Source organism: Oratosquilla oratoria, chromosome 43 (assembly GCF_046742065.1).
Source record: "Oratosquilla oratoria isolate Oo_2021 chromosome 43, ASM4674206v1, whole genome shotgun sequence".
Classification (NCBI taxonomy): domain Eukaryota; kingdom Metazoa; phylum Arthropoda; class Malacostraca; order Stomatopoda; family Squillidae; genus Oratosquilla; species Oratosquilla oratoria.
The window spans coordinates 15,221,146-15,238,645 of NC_134819.1; the positions used below are offsets into that span (position 1 = coordinate 15,221,146).

Sequence of the window (17,500 nt, forward strand, 5' to 3'; positions counted from 1 at the left end):
AATCAGTTCGGAGGAAAATGACCAAAATGATACATGGGCTTGGAAATACACCTTACGGAGACTGACTTAGACATCTTAACTTACACTCTCACTCTCTGGAAAGACGAAGAATACAGAGTGATCTATTATAGCAGCGTTTCCCAAACTTTTCCGACCATAGCACCCCCTTTTGTCATGTCTAAGCAGTCCAACACCCCTATCTTGTTATTAGAAGGATAAAAGAAAGTGAAGTGTACTGCTAGATGATTTATTTTCTTGATTCCTTAGAATTGAAACAAATTGACAATATTGTTTGTAGAAAAAATAAGAACACACTAGAAAAATAAAATATCATGGAAAAGGTCAAATATGCGCAACTAGGTAATCAATGATACATATATCAATGTGATTTTTGTGTGCACTTCCCAGCACCCCCTATAATTTATTTCAGCACCCCAGGTTGGGAGAAGCTGTACTAGAGGTATTCAAATGAGTCAAGTGTTTTAACAAGTGTGATACAGACAAGGTCATCATATTAAGACGGCAGGACAGGACTTATGGTAATGGATTTAAATTGGACAAATTTACATTTAAGAAGAAAATAGACAAGAACTGAAATAGACTTGGCAACCTTGTAATGAGTGCCGAAAGAATTTGTTGTTTTTAAGAGAACATTAGATAATTTTATGGGTAGGTATGACAGGTGGTAAGGGACCTGGAACTGCCTAGCTAGGCCTTATGGTCTCTTGTAGTCTCTTCCATTCTTACAATCCTATGTTATCAGAACTCGGCCAGAGGTCAAAGGTCAAGAGAAACATACACAGCAGATGGGTGCAGTGTATTGCGTTGGATGTAAAGACTGTGATGCGAAGTATGTAGAGGAGACACACAGGTCCCTCACATGAGTGTGTGTGTGCGGGGGGGGGGGGTTGAATATGCCCTGGGGCGGCACATTTAGGGGGGCGGCAGTTATAGTCTGGACATGTGGCCCACAAGGCTGACAAAATAATTACAATAAAAAAGGTCAGAGGAGCCCTGAATATTTTACCGTGATATACGAAGTCTGCGTTAGAATCAACAGAATATGGAATAGTTTCCCCTTATCCTTTCTGCAATAGGGACATTAAATACAATTCTTAAAATCTGTTTAATTATTTCGCAAGCCAATAGGTAAAACAGGCTGTAAGGGATAGTGGAGTGGGAAGTGGTGATGGGAGAAGGAGGGGGGGGGACGTCACTTTTTTTTTCTTCTTCTTCTTTTTCTTTTGCCCCGGGGCGGCACTTAGGCACGTAAGGGCTCTGGAGACACAAAAGAATCTTGTAACCAAAGTGGAAGAACGGACAGCGAGATGCAAAGACCCAGCGTCAACCTTGTACAAGCATACCACGGAGCGCCATAGAGACAAATGTAAGAAGAGGAAAGCGCTCTCGGAAACTTGGGAAACCCTCGTGAGGAAATCGCTTAAGTAATTTTTCGTCAATTTCTGGATTTTTTTTTTTTTTTTTATAAATCAGTTTTTCACTGCTCCTTGTGGTACAATTCCCAATGTCTTGTTTAGTGTCTGAGTAGGTTAAAACTACGTTCGGAGGAACATTACGTAGATTATAAAATAGAAAAACTATTTTTTTTTTCGATCTCTTTAAAAGTTGGACAAATGACCTAGGCACTCTCTTTATGAGACTGGCAATGTATAGACATCAACCCTATTTGCCTTAGTGGTAGGAACACGACTCGGGGAAATTGACACATTGGAGTTAAGTCTTGTACATTCTATTTAATCGTTAATATCATAAGTCAAGCATTTATCATGTGGGCGAACGCGGCCCCCACTACGGCGGTCCGGGTTCGAATCCCGCCCAGGGCTGAAATAATTTCAGTATCGCTGCACTGCGAGTCGTTACACCAACTCTCGTGGGCAGGAAGTTCGGTGGGTGGGTGTACGTGTAAGGTCACAGCATTACCCATAGATCGGTCATATATGAGCTCTGAGCTCTCTTTTGGGAGGGAAATAACTGTCGATCACGAGTCCAACACGTGATCGAAGACCATGGTGAACCACACACACACACACACACACACACACACACACACACACACACACACACACACGCACACACACACATACACACACACACACACACACACACACACACACACACACACACACACACACACACACACACGCACACACACACATACACACACACACACACACACACACATATATATATTATATATGATATAAACCTATATAATATATATACATATGATATATACATATTATATAATATATATATATATATACATATATATATACAGGGACGACGGGTGAAACTCGAGGTGGACGAAGATTCATATAGCCGTTGAGAACATCTCCCCCGCAATTCTCTCTCAACGTTTTCCTGTTCTTCGATCCTCTGTTATTCTGCGATCTATCTCAGTTTAGTATTTCTTTCTTGTGGTGTTTTCCTCCATACCCTTTGTTTTATTATAAATGCTTTCATGTTCTTCTCATTTGGCTTGGTCCTAGTATCATTATTCTCTAGTTTATAGTTTGAATTGATTTTATTGTTTGTCAGGTTTTTGTTTTATTTTGTTGGCATGTCTTATGTACGTTATTGTGTGAACTTTATTTAACACGATATATATATATATATATATATATATACATATATATATATATATACATACATATACATACATACATATATATATATATATATATATATATATATATATATATGTATATATATATACATACATATACATACATACATATATATATACATATATATATATATATATGTATGTATATATATTTACATACATATACATACATACATACATACATATATATATATATATATATATACATATATATATATATATATATATGTACATATATATATGTATATATATTTCTATCAACCTTTCCTTTTACACAATTTGCACCCTCGCAATCTGCAATGAGCTCTTCTCACAGCAAGGCTGACTCTTCACAATATACTGTAGAGTTCACGCACACATAAGGACACAAACACACCCATATACAAACATATGGCTTCATGACGCAGTGGTAGTGATCTCACCTGCTTATACGACGGTATGGGTTCGTATCCTGCCCAGGGCTGAAATAATTTCAATATCGCTGCGATGCGAGTCGTTACTCCAAGTCTCGTGGGCGGGGAGCTGGGTGTGTGTGTGCGTGTAAGGTCGCAGTATTACCTGTAGAGCGGTCATACGATCTCTGAGCTCTCGTCCGGGAGGTTAATGGCTGTCGATCGCGAGTCTGACACGTGATCCAAGACCATGGTGAATCACACAAACGCACATACACACGCACACACTGAAATAGATTACTTGTCCTCCTATCCCACTTTCTAACTAAAGCTTCACAAGCTCGTATCCTATAGCTCGAGCATCCGTGTAACCATTCAGACGACATTCATTCAACTTCCATAGTTCGACGACAACTTTTTGTTCTCCCTAACTGCTAACAGATGGCGTTTTGTTCACTGCATACTCACCGTGTAGTGATTAGGACTGATAATTATGAATATCATACTTTAAAAAAAATTAAAACCATTGTTTGCGATGCAATTTATTTTCGGTCAGCGATGGGACAATTCTGTCTGTGGATTATAGATCTTAGCTGGACAATGTGATTCTGACTAGACAAAAACACCACTCCTCTATCCCTAAATGATCTTAGTAAATATCACTTTCAGACCGTACATAACTACTCCCCGTCGGACCCGAAGGTAAATATCTTCCACATACAAAAACATGCCCTCTCTTTCATGTACTACATTTTCCAAGGTCGTTTAGTCGATGGGCACAAAAACGCCACCGGACAATTCTTACGTCACCCAATTTGAATCCCCATTTTAATCACCCAATTTTAATCCCCATTTCAATCCTTATTGCAATAAGGCTGACCGAATTTTTCATAAAAAGATGTTTGTAATTGCCTCTTTGTGGGAGAAAGGAGACGTATATTTTCAAGCTATCTCATTTTCAGTCGTTCTTAACGATACGCTAGAGCAGTGGTTCCCAAACTGTGGGTAAAGTACCCCCTGGGGGGGAGGTAAAAAAAATTCGGGGGTAATGGGGGGGTGACAAAAAAGTTAAAAATAAAATAAAATAAAATAAAATAAAGAAAACATTGCGGTACCTGGCATTAGGATTAAGGTTAAATTAGTACGTATAGTTGTAAAACTGGAAAAAAAAAGTTTGGGAACCACTGGGCTAGAGGAACGTAGTCATGGCATTCTTGTCCTCCACTACTGGGCAGTTTTGGAAAATGAGGAGGTGGATTGTGGGAATGGTTAAGGAAGGATTTGAAGATTTTTAAGTTAAAAGTGATTCAGCATTCCTTCTTTTAGTTCATAAGTCTAAAAAGCGTCTTCCTATTGCATCGATTTTTTGTAGACAATTTTATCGGCAAAGATACGAATATCATCATATTCCCTTTATTGAAATCTTCTGCTGTGAAAATAAAATCTCCCTCACAATATGACTAGCATATTATGCTATATCATGCTGCACATCAGCATATCACTAAAACATACTTTAACCTTTCGTGTAGGAGAATGTATTGGGATTTCCTCAAATGGATCACAGAGAAGAAAGTATATAAAAGAAATATCTGTAATGGAAATGTGAACAGAATGAATTAAATCACCTGGCGGCAGACGTAACAAAAGGGAAAGGACCATCAGGCAGGAAAGGGATGGAGCATATTGTGTACTTAATTAAGGATGGCGCCAGCTGATTTTATTCCTCAGGAGATGAAGTCTCCCTAGAGAAGATGGTAATCCCCGTGTAGTAGTTGGAACTACTAAACCCTGTCTTAGTGTATCTTCATCTTGTGGTCATTTGGAATTGACCTGTGATACTGATTACGAAAAATATCCAGATATTAAATCAGTTATTGAGGATTTGATATATATATATATATATATATATATATATATATATATATATATATATATATATACTATATATATATATATGTATATATATATGTATATATATATATGTATATATATATATGCATATATATACATGCATATGAACATATATACATGTATAGATATATACATATATATATGTATATATATGTATATATATATATATATATATATATATATATATATATATATATATATATATACTGTATATTAGTTCCCTTGTATTAAGTACGATTCGGTTATCACTATCACAGTTACTATTCACACAAACTATCAGCCCTGCGGTACTATGGATTCGTACGTTCAACTCCATCGTATTTCCAGAATAATCTTTTATCCTATTCCCCCATCCTCACCCCCACCCCCGGGGGAAGGGGACGGGGGAGGTGGAGGTGGAGGGGGAGGAGGAGGGCTAATCTTGGGGGGAGGAGGGGGAGAGGGTGGTTTGGCTAGTTGGCGCCGTGGTGCCGAGCTAGAACCTCCTCCTCCCACTCCCCATCAAACTCCACCTCCCTCTCCCCCTCCCCCTTCCCTCACTACCTCTGTCGCCACACCCTCGTATCTCCATCGCCTCAAACTCCACCACCTCAACCATCTCCATCACCACCACTACCATCTCCTCCACTACCGTCACTAACATTATTATCACCACCACTACGACCTCTCGTCACCACCAACACCTCCACCACAACCACCGTACCCTCCACCACCTCCACCACTACTCCCTCTCCTCTCATCCTCATCACCACCACCACTACCACCACTTCCTCCACCACCACTACCACCATCACCATTTCATCCACCAGAACTACCACCACCATCATCTCTACCACAACTACCACCACAACTCCGCCACCCACTTCCACCACCACTCCACTGTTGAGCGCATGCGCGATTGAGCCTGGACTTTAGTGTGCGACTGTACGCCGCGCCGTGGCACGACACCAGGCACCTGCTGAGTGCCAAATAGGATAGTATATCCCAGGACAGTGGGAGCACCACGGGGGAAGGGAAGCGGAAGTCCCCCTGTGGGCGGGCAGGACCCGTGGGTACGTCGCCGATTATTTTCTCTTTTCTTTCGTTTTCTCTCTTTCTCTTCTTGTTTTTCCTTCTTATTACCCTTTTCCTTCTTTTCTTCTTATTTTCCCCCTATTTTCTATTTTCTTTCCCTTTACCTGGATATATTTTTGTTACGTTCTTTTGAATATTCGTATATTCGTCGCGATTTTTACGTGATAGAAATGTCAAAGTTCAAAGACTAAGTCCTAGAGGAAGAACTAGGACACAGTGAACGAAAGGTGAAAGAGCTTATTGTGAACTAATTTATTGTGAACTGACTAGTGAGTCGATTTATGAGATGATTTGTAAACTATCAAGCAGAGTATTTCATGCAATGCAATTCTATACAAATATCTTGTCATTGTAGCTAAAATGAGATCTCGAAAAGAGTTGAAATGACAATCAAACTGACGATTGCCCCACCTTGTGCTACACTATATCTGGATGTCATTTTTGTGCATTCGTACAGAATTTTTTCTATCGGTGCTGCAGTATCTGATCTCAAAAGTGACAATGAAAACAATCATGCCACCCATACCTCGCAATCTCGCATTAACGCTCAACCAGCAAGTTCAATCATTGTGTTCTCATAGACAGTGTTTATTTCGTGTTTTGTGTATCACTAAATCTCGGATGTCTACAGACTCCGTTTTCTTTATAACCATAAAATCTTTCAACGCTTGGAGCAAATCCATAGCCACGCGTTATGACGTCATATCGATTGATCAGCAGGCAACAATGACACAACTATTGGGATTTGTATCGGTCTCTCTCAAACAAACACACACACACATACACGGACACACACACACACTGGTTAGAGCTCCCGGCTGTCACTACGGCGGCCCGGGTTCGAATCCCGCCCAGTGCTGAAACAATTTCAGTCTCGCTGCGCTGCGGGTCTTTACTCCAACTCTTGTTGGCGGGGAGTTGGGTGTGTGTGCGAGTGTAAAGGTCACAGCATTACCCATAGATCGATCTTATATGAGCTCTGAGCTCTCCTCCGGGAGGGAAATAGCTGTCGATCACGAGTCCAACACGTGATCGAGGACCATTGTAAATCACACATACACATACACCGGCTCGGTGGTTTAGTGGTAGCGTTCTCAGCCGCTAACATAGCGATCCGAGTTCGAGTACCGCCCAGGGCTGTGATATATCCAGCTACTCCGCGAGCTAACACTCCAAATCTGGTGGCCAAGGAAATGTGTGTGTGTGTGTGTGTGTGTGTGTGTGTGTGTGTGTGTGTGTGTGTGTGTGTGTGTGTGTGTGTGTGTGTGTGTGTGTGTGTGTGTGTGTATGTAAAATCACAGTATTACCCATAGATCGCTCACGGCTTGTTGACATAGTGGAACCATATTGGACTTCTATCGCTCCGGTCTCGAGATCGGTCCCCGCCCAGGGCAAGAAATATGTAAGGTCACAGCATGAGTCATAAGTCTGGGAAGGTAATAACTGTCGACCACGGGTCGAGTAAGTGATCCATGAAAATAATGAATACACGCTATATTCAAAGTGCGAAGTCATTGCACAGATTGGAGGTCTAAAGCCAGAATTGGTAAACAAATTTGATTCTTACATCAGTGGTCTTGAGTGTTGGAATTGAGCTGGAGCGTTTCAGTTCGACAGCCGTTTTGATCATCTCGGAGTTTGTTTCCAACGGTGCCAAATGTCGCCATAAAAGAGACAATTCCTAGACATTCCCCTTGATTGTGCACGTGATTTTTACATAATTAATTAAAGATAAAATGTTTTTAAATGGTAAGTTGTAAGTTTTCTTTGTGATTCTCTGCCAAATTGGTATTTTTTAACATCCCAAAGTAAAATATTGTTGAGAATCGATAAAAAAAAAAACAATTTCAGTGACTCGAGTGTATGCGTTTATGAATGAACAGATGCTGGAAGTCGCGTAGTGAATATTATCTCAGATAATTCATATAATCTAAATTAACAGAATTACACTTTAACAGTGCAACTGGTTTCTGAATGAATATTTGGGGATAAAATCCACGCATAACACCATAGTTTACAGGATGCCTATGTTTGTCTTTTGAATTTGAATGGACCCCATAAATTTTCAACGTATAACATATTTTGTACAGGTAACAAATTTTCAACTTTATCTTGGTCCAAGAAACTGAAATAGACCTTGCATGGCACACCAGTATGTTTTAATAAGCAATACTGGACGGAGAGTTTGTAATTAATTTCATTACTAGTTGCCAGAGTTGTTTTTACAGTACCATCAGTTGATGACTAATATATAATTGTAATTACGTTCAAGGTTGGACACAGTCCATGTGCATACCAGTATGTGTGTGCGTGTGCGTGTTCTTACGTGTGTGCGTGTGCGTGTTCTTACGTGTGTGCGATGATGTGTGTGGTGTACTGTATATTTACATGTGTGTTTGTATGTATATGTGTATCCGCACATGCACATATACACACACATGATATATTTACATATATATATATATATATATATATATATATATATATATATATATATATATATATATATGTGTGTGTGTGTGTGTGTGTGTGTGTGTGTGTGTGTGTGTGTGTGTGTGTGTGTGTATGTGTGTGAGTGAGAGAGAAATTCGTAGTGACAGCGACATTAACCTGATCATTTTTATGACAGTCGCGTGTAGGGTTCGAGCCCACTGCTTTCGGTCAGTGTAAAGGCTCTGTGAAGGTAATCTTACGGTGACCGAAAGCAGTGGGTTCGAATCCTACATGCGACTGTCATAAAAATTATCACATATATATATATATATATATATATATATATAGATATATATACAAACATACACACGTATAACTAAACACACACACACACACACACACACACACACACACACACATATATATATATATATATATATATATATATATATATATACACATTGGTTTGAGGTAACTGGTTAAATGTGGGACTGCGTCAGGGATGTGTCATGTCGCCTTGGCTGTTCAATGTGTACATGGAAAGGGTGGTGCGGGAGGTAAAGCCGAGTGTAATGGGCAGGGGACTGGAGGTGGTTAAAGAACATGAAGAAAAGTGGGAGGTGAGCCAGTTATTGTTTGGGACGACAATGCGCTTGTGGCAGGGTTAGAGGAGGGATTAAGGGAATTAGTGATGGAGTCTGGGAAGGTATGTGATAGGAGAAAGTTGAAGATAAATGTGGGTAAAAGCAAGGTGATGAGATGTACGAAGGTAGAGGATGGCAGTGAGTTGGAAGTGTAAAAGGAGAGAGGCTGTAGAAGGTGGATAGTTTTAGGTATTTGGGGTCACATGTGGCAGGAAAGGGAGAAGTGGAGGTAGAGGTAAATTGTAGATTGAGAGAAGCAAGTAAATGCCTTGGGGGGTTAAAAAGAGTCATGAGAAATAGGAATCTAGTAATGGACGCAAAGAGGAGATTGTATGGAAGGGTGATTATGCCGACGGCTTTGTATGGGGCAGAGACTTGGCATTTAAGAGAGGAAGACAGGAAAAGTTTAAATGTATTTAAGATGAAATGTCTGAGAAGTATAATAGGAGTTACTAGGTTTGATAGATTGAGGAACAAGGAGGTGAGGGGGAGAGCGGAAATGGAAAGGGAGATGGCAGATAGGGCTGATGAAAGAGTATTGGGATGGTTTGGAGACATGGAAAGAATGAGTGATGAAGGATTAGTAAAAGAAGTGTGGAAGGGAGAGGTGGAGGGAGTGAACTTGAGGGGACGACCAAGGGTGAGAAGGATGGATGGGGTGAAAGGGGCGTTGAGCAAGAGGGGGATATCTGTTGATCAAGAAAACGGGGAGGCAGGAGATAGGGGTGCGTGGAGAGTGACTTTGTATAGATGATACTGCTATGCAAGAAAGGGAGGGGTGGGGAGAGGTGGGCGTAGTGAGTGTTTATGCGTGAATTATATTTTGACGTAGCCCGAAGGGCTCTCTCCCCGTCTCCTCTTTGTCTGCATGAGATGACGGAGAGGAGAGGTCGCCGATTAAGTTAAGCGGCCTTACTGTGGATGTACTGTCTCTTGCTACATTGCTCCTGACTCAGGGCAGTGGGCAGGATGCAGGGATGACCCGTCATCCACAAGGAGCGAAGATGGGATGGGGGGGTGGAAAGGGTGGTGAATGGGAGTGGAATGGGTGGGAGTAGGTACGTGCCTTTGACTTGGCTACCTCCCTTATAAAGGGGAAAAGCTCTTGGTATATATATATATATATATATATATATATATATATACACACACACATATATATATACATATATATAATATATATATATATATATATATATATATATATATATATATATAGATATTTGGATGATGGAGAACATAAGCACAGGGGAAGGCTCGGAACCCCTGTGCTTATGTTCTCCATCATCCAAATAATTTGTCTAAAATACTTATCAATATATATATATATATATATATATATATATATATATATATATATGTATATATATATATATATGCACACAGAGTGTGAAAAGATACATTTTGTGAGGATGGAACCTTTATTGGTACGACATTTCGCTTATTTCAACTTTTTAAGTACAAAGTCGTGATCCACATGACTGAGCTTAAATAAGAGAATCCGGAGGAATGCGGGGAGGGGGGGGAGAGGTCATTGAAGCCTAGGAAAGGTTGAGAAGATGGATCAATCGTCTTGGTGTGGGAAAGGAGGCGATATGACATCTAGATTTGCACATGAAAATAAAAACGGCATTTAGATAAAAATTACTTAGCTGAATTTCATATTAATTCAATCAGACATGACTTACAAATCATATTTACTATATTATTTGATTTTACAGTTCCTGCGTGTGTGTGTGTGTGTTTTTTTTTTTTTTTTAAAGTTCCCCCAATACTTAGTAAACAATAATAAGTTCCCAGCAATATTGGTTGGCACGTGGGACATTTTTAGCTGATTTTGGCGCGCGCGCTTAAAAATGTAGCCACGCTTGGCTTTGGAGATGATATTGCACAAGTTGGAACCCTGTATAAACATAAAACAAGGTATGGTGGTTGGGGAATAGGAGACAGAACGAGTGTAACTCCCTTTCTATGTACTGCAGTTTGATAAATACAATTAGGCACACACACACACACACACACACACACACACACACACACACACACACACACACACACACACACACACATATGAGCATGCACGACTCGTGGCGCAGTGATAGCGTTCGCGGTTGTCACTACGGTGGTCCAAGTTCAAATCCCGCCCAGGGCTGAAATAATTTCAGTATCGATGCGCTGCGAGCCGGTACTCTAACTCTCGTGGGTGGAGAGGTGTGTGTGTGTGTGTGTGTGTGTGTGTGTGTGTGTGTGTGTGTGTGTGTGTGTGTGTGTGTGTGTGTGTGTGTGTAAGGTCACAGCATTACCCATACACCGGTCATATATGAGCTCTGAGTTCTCTTCTGAGAGGGAAATAGCTATCGATCACGAATCCAACACGTAATCCAAGACCATGGTGAATCACACACACAGTAGGAAATAGCGGTTTGTAGTATCGGTGAATATTTTTCTCACATCAGGAATGAGGCGCAAACTCGGTACCTCACGCACGGGAGATCATGACGCTAACCGCTGCGGTAAGTATTGATCAATGGCCAATATTCTTTCAGAGCTCGCATATAGACCGACCTGTGTAGAATAATGTGATCTTAAACACACACCCCATTCATTTTGCACAAGGAGGACAGTAATGGCTTTCAGTGGTATCGAAGCTTTTCAACCCTGAGCGAGATTTGACCTCCCCCTCCCACACCCGTGCAACAATTCTAAAGACACTAACCATCTGTAACACTTGGGTTCTATTCCAGTATCACTCATATTTTTCACTTCTTTAATTTTTGCATTGGAAAGATTTTTTTGTTTCCTATGGAACTGTAAAATTAGGTTAAGTTAGTTAAGGTTAGGTTAGGTTAAGAGCTATTAGACAACGTGTAAGTTTCATGTTAAATATCTGTGTTTTCGTGATTCTGGATTTTTACCCAAACGTGCGCACGCGCGATTGTGTATTAACCATAAAAAGTCAAACGTATGTATTTACCTAGTTGTATTTTACGGGAAGGGGAGCTATGCTCGTGATGTCCCGTCTTCATATCTCATTTTATCTAGACTGTTTTTAAATTCATATATTGTTTTTGCACACACCACTTTCTCATCTAACTTGTTCCAAATGTCTATTACTCTATGGGGAAAGCTGTTCTTTTTCAGATCTCTTCTATAACTGTCTTTCTTTATCATTATTATCTTTTTTTCGTGTCCTCTTGTATTTCTACTACCCCATTTTATTAGATCCTCTCTATCAATAGTTTATGCCTTTCATGATTCTATAATGTTTGCATGTGCGTGTCCATGGATGTGTGCGTGTGTGTATATTTACCATCAACAGTTAAACGTGCGCGTGTGTGTGTGTGTTTTATGTGCAGTTCGTGTGTGTGTGCACATTTGTGGTATTCCCAGCGATAGTCTACAGATATTTCCCAAACATCCGTTCCCGCGAATTCCCCTATTTAGCAGTTTATACACTAACCTAACCTTCTTTGATATACTATAATAAATCATCATCATATGTTGAAGATAGTACAGACAGACACAATGTAATATAAATATATACATAGGTAAACAAATAAATACTGTATATGGATGGGTAAAGAGAGGTGAAGAAAACTCATTGAAACCCCGAATATCTTGGTTGACAATTCGAAGCATCCAAGATATTCGGCTCCGTCTTAGGCGAGGTTTAGTGTAACTAATAAACAAGACCGATAAATCACGTCACCCGAAGTGCTATGGGAAGGGAGGAACCCGCTAAGAAAGATTTCCATTTTGTATTTTTTCTATGCGTCTGCCTAGTGTGTGTGTACGTGTGCAGTGAGGGTAACCTTTCAATAATAGGCTGAGTTTCATTGCCTGAACGAAATCGTCTGACGAAAGGCACATCTACAGAAGTCCCGGATGTCAGCGTCTAAGGGTGGTTTCTTCATTCTACCTAAAGCCCCCATCCCCCATACATGGTCAGATTTGGCCTTGAGACCACCGGATCCGACCAGACTAGATCGTGTATGGGTTGATTATGGTCTGTCCGTCTGACTGACAGTTGGTTGGCGACCAAGCAGTGTTTGCGTTTTCAAACCGCCCAACTCGGCCGGTTCATACCGGATAGCGCGTTGTTGATCGTGACGCCAACTGTCAGTTTCACATCTGACAGCATCGAAGGATTACTATGCAGTCAAATCATTCCTCTGCAGACTAGCAATTTTTAACTGAATCCATTCAGTCATACAAATAAAATGAGTGGTTATGGAAAATTTAAAGGAAAGGGTTTAAAGACAAACCAAAAAAAAGGAAAAAAAAATGCAGATTATTGGTAGAAAGTAAAGGAACGAAAAAGTGGGGCTAATATCTTGACATTTAAAGAAATATTAAATAATTACATAAGAAATGTATTTAAAAAAGAAATCAAGAAAACTGTTTCTGTGCTATCATTATGAGGCAATTGAGGACAATGTTCGTATTCTTCAGTTGTGATGCCCGCCCGAAAAAGAGTTAATTAATCTAATCAGGAAAGGTATGTGAGAAGAATTGAGTCATTTTAAGAGCCAATAATTTTCTCTTTTTGCTTTCTCTTGTGATTAAATCGAGGCCATTGGGAAATTTCTGTCAGGGGAGGAACTCCAAACTGTGAAAGAAGGTATATTTTGCACAATGTGTATGTCAAATGAAATATCAAGGCGCACAACCATGAAGGCTTTCATAATACACTGCTGCTTCAGTCTGTACATCATTTGGGACTATTCCGCTATTGTAGTTTGAATGGAGTATCCACATTGATATAATACTCGGGTGGCCTCTGCCAACTTTGGATATAATAATTTTCAAATAAATGGCATAACGGTCAGAGCGTGAGGGCATTAAATCAAATTAGAGTTGTGTTGCAAGGATTTTGTTATTTCAATTGGTAATGAAATTTATTTTCATAGGTCATCTTCACGATTACCACTGTAATTGTATAATGATGAAAAACGATAGGTTTATATATATATATATATATATATATATATATATATATATATATATATATATATATATATATGAGTGGAAAGGGTGATGAGGTAAACGCCAAAAAACCGTTGGAGTTTATTACTAACGTTTCGTCCTTAAAGGACTTCCTCAGAGTATACACTAAGAAAATATTTACAGCTTATATACTTCAATATTTTCTTAGTGTATACTCTGAGGAAGTCCTTTAAGGACGAAACGTTAGTAATAAACTCCAACGGTTTTTTGGCGTCTACCTCATCACCCTTTCCATTCATTCCGTCATACATACATATATATATATATATATATATATATATATATATATATATATATATATATATATATATATGCAAGGTAACCACTTAAGAAAATAAACAAACGGATCAGAGCGCTTTCGTATATTACATCTTCAGTGTAAATTACAAAGAAAGAGGGTACAGCAAACATAATATAGTAGGACAATAGTATAATGAATTCACTAGGGAAGGTTGTGGAACTCACTAGGAGAGGTTGTGGAAGTCACTGGGAAAGGTTGTGGACGAATTGTCCGGGCGTGGGTCACACGTCCAGCATTCTTACATTTTGTAATTATTGGCTATTTCTTTGCAAATATAATTATCAATTTTTTACAATCCTAAGTTAAGGTTAAAGTTGTTATCATTTGTGATTTTAATCAGGCAACTTTCAATTAAATTCCTTAAGTGGTTACCTTGCATTTATAAAACACACGTTCCTAGTGTATTTATTGCATATATATAATATGTATATAAATGATATATATATATATATATATATATATATATATATATATATATATATACAGAAAGACAGTAGATAAACACCAAGAACCTCTTCCCCCTATAAAGGAGCTAATCAACCATCCACTACCATCAATTATCCATTTGTTTTCCTCTCATCTTAGATTCTCGTGTATCATTGGTCATCCCTGTCTCCTGCCCACTGCCCGAGTCAGAAGCAAGGCAGCAAGATACAGCACATCCATGGCAGGGCCAACCACTTTATAAACACGGCAACCCCTCCTACTCGTCCCCTCTTGCAAAAATAAATAGATAAATGAATAAATAAATAGATAAATAAATTAAATTAAAATAAATAAATAGATAAATGGTGGTAGTAGTGATTATAATAATGATGATAATAATAATAATAATAATAATAATAATAATAATAATGATAATGATAATGATAATGATAATAATAATGATAATGATAATGATAATGATAATAATAATAATAATAATAATAATAATAAATAAAAAAATAAATAAAAAGTTGAGGATAAATCCTTTCTGGCTGCGTCAAACTATAATACATTCTCCATTCACACCTATCACCTGCCTTCTCCCTTCTCTACCCAACAGACATTCCCCTCTTGCTCAAATCCTCTTTCACCACATCCTTCCATCTCAATTTCGGTCTTCCCCTCACGTTCACTCCACCCACCTCCGCTCTTCACACTTTTCTCACTCTCACATCTTTCTTCGTTCATTCTTTCCAAGTGCCCAAACCATCCCAATAATTTTTCATCGGCCCTATCTGCCTGGCAAGTAGCATTCCAAAATCGGGAACGGATAGAAAAACCTTGGGTCAATCTTAAGATCCTCCTTGACCGATTCCTGTAAACAACTGAACTGGTCTTGGGGTGTGACTGGATCGTGTGTGGGTAGTAGGATTGCCATTTGATCAAGTCTTAAGGCCTTTCGTATCGTGTATGAGGATAGTGAGACTTCCCCACCCCCACATCTACACTCACACCAACGCCATCGCAATAGTGACTCCCCATTCAGCTGAATGAAATTATCTCGTGCTAAACAGAACAAAATAAATCACATCAAAGAAGCTCAAACGCATCTTAACAATTATCTGACACAGCCTCAGGTATCTTATTCTGACTAGACACTAAACAATTTTATCTAGCTGAAGTGGAGAGTCGTTATAATTAAGAAATTAAGAATATTTCAATCCATCCCCATTCTGGTGTTCTTTACAGACTCTATGCAGGCCAAAACCGCCAGTCGACTTTATTCAGCTAAGTGGGAGTTGAGGGTGATGACATAGTAACGACCCAATGTTCTTTACTCTCAATGTACTGATTATCTGTGCAGTTTTCTATTGTGTTTCGTGTGATATGATAAGCAGGAAGTACACTTGTCAGCAGCCGGTCGAATCAGACTATTGTTCCAACTTGTTACGTGATCAAGGTGGTCCCACGCGAGGTGTTTACCACCTTTGCCCAAGGTACTCGATCTTGGTGTTGCGTTGTACGGCACGGAAAATAATTATAAATAAATAGATAAATAAGTGTACAGATAAATGCATCAATAGATATAAATAAACGATTAAAATAGATACGAGCAATTTGGGTAAAATTAAAACCAAGATGTTGGTGATTTCACGTTCAGGTTGAGTTAGGTTATGTATCACTATTAGAATTAGTGTTCACCAACCAGTGTTGGTCGGGATTTCCGAAGATAACAACGAATGGGAACCCCATTTGACCAGAACAAAATATACGGAGTGCGCCATCGGGGTGCTGAAGAAGTATGTAGAGATCAGGGTTTCCCATCTAGGTGATAGTCATGTTTGACCGCCACCCGTTAAGCAATACCCACTATGCTATCTTCATCTGAAGGTGGAGCTCCCGAGAGGTTGAAATCCGGTCCTTTCTCTTTCTCATTTTCTTTTTCTTTCTCTCTCTCTCCTTCTAAAACAGGTCGACACAATCTAGCTTCGTAATTCCAAGTCAACGGTTACCAGTGATTGTCACATACCCAATTTTAATATCGTCCTTACTAACACATGAATAAGTGGTTCTTAGTAAACATTAAACTGCAACGGTAAAATAACCCAAACTCGATCAATGTTATTAACTTTTACTTTATATTGACAGATTAACCCTACATGACTCCATCAATATCATCCGTGTACTGACAATAAAACTGTGCAATGTTGATCATGTAGGTGTCGTTTAAGCTAAATAGAATCGCCTGGCAATAGCTAAAATACAATCAAATCGCTTGGAAGTCAGCCAGAGAGAACGCAGCGGAATCGACTTGAGCTTTGGAGTTGTTCATTTATGAAGTCTTGTGCAGGTCACTGCCTCCTGGGATTGTTGACGCGCAGTGATAAGCCGAGAGTTTAATATATTTTTCCTCCTGCGTCCTCTTAATGAACCCTCTTGTTTCCTGCTTTCATATAAACACACGCACACACACACACACACACACACACACACACACACACACACACACACACACACACACACACACACACACACACACACACACACACACACACACACACATATATATATATATATATATATATATATATATATATACTGTATATATATACTGTATATATATATATGTGTATATATATATACTGTATATATTATATATATATAT

General features: G+C 39.1%; 1 protein-coding gene across 3 annotated transcripts in view; it reads left to right on the forward strand.

Annotated features, from left to right (window-relative positions):
- Nucleotides 1–17,500, forward strand: part of LOC143021942 (lysM and putative peptidoglycan-binding domain-containing protein 1-like) — a 109,578-nt gene that overhangs the window by 27,544 nt on the left and 64,534 nt on the right. Inside the window, exon 1 of one of the 3 annotated variants that reach the window (XM_076179849.1) lies at nt 5,855–6,002. The exons of 1 other annotated variant lie outside the window; for it this stretch is intronic. The gene's annotated coding sequence lies outside the window, so the exon portion shown is untranslated. Of the gene's footprint in view, nt 1–5,854; nt 6,003–17,500 lie in introns of those variants that run through there. One more of the 3 variants, XM_076179845.1, reaches the window with a different exon arrangement.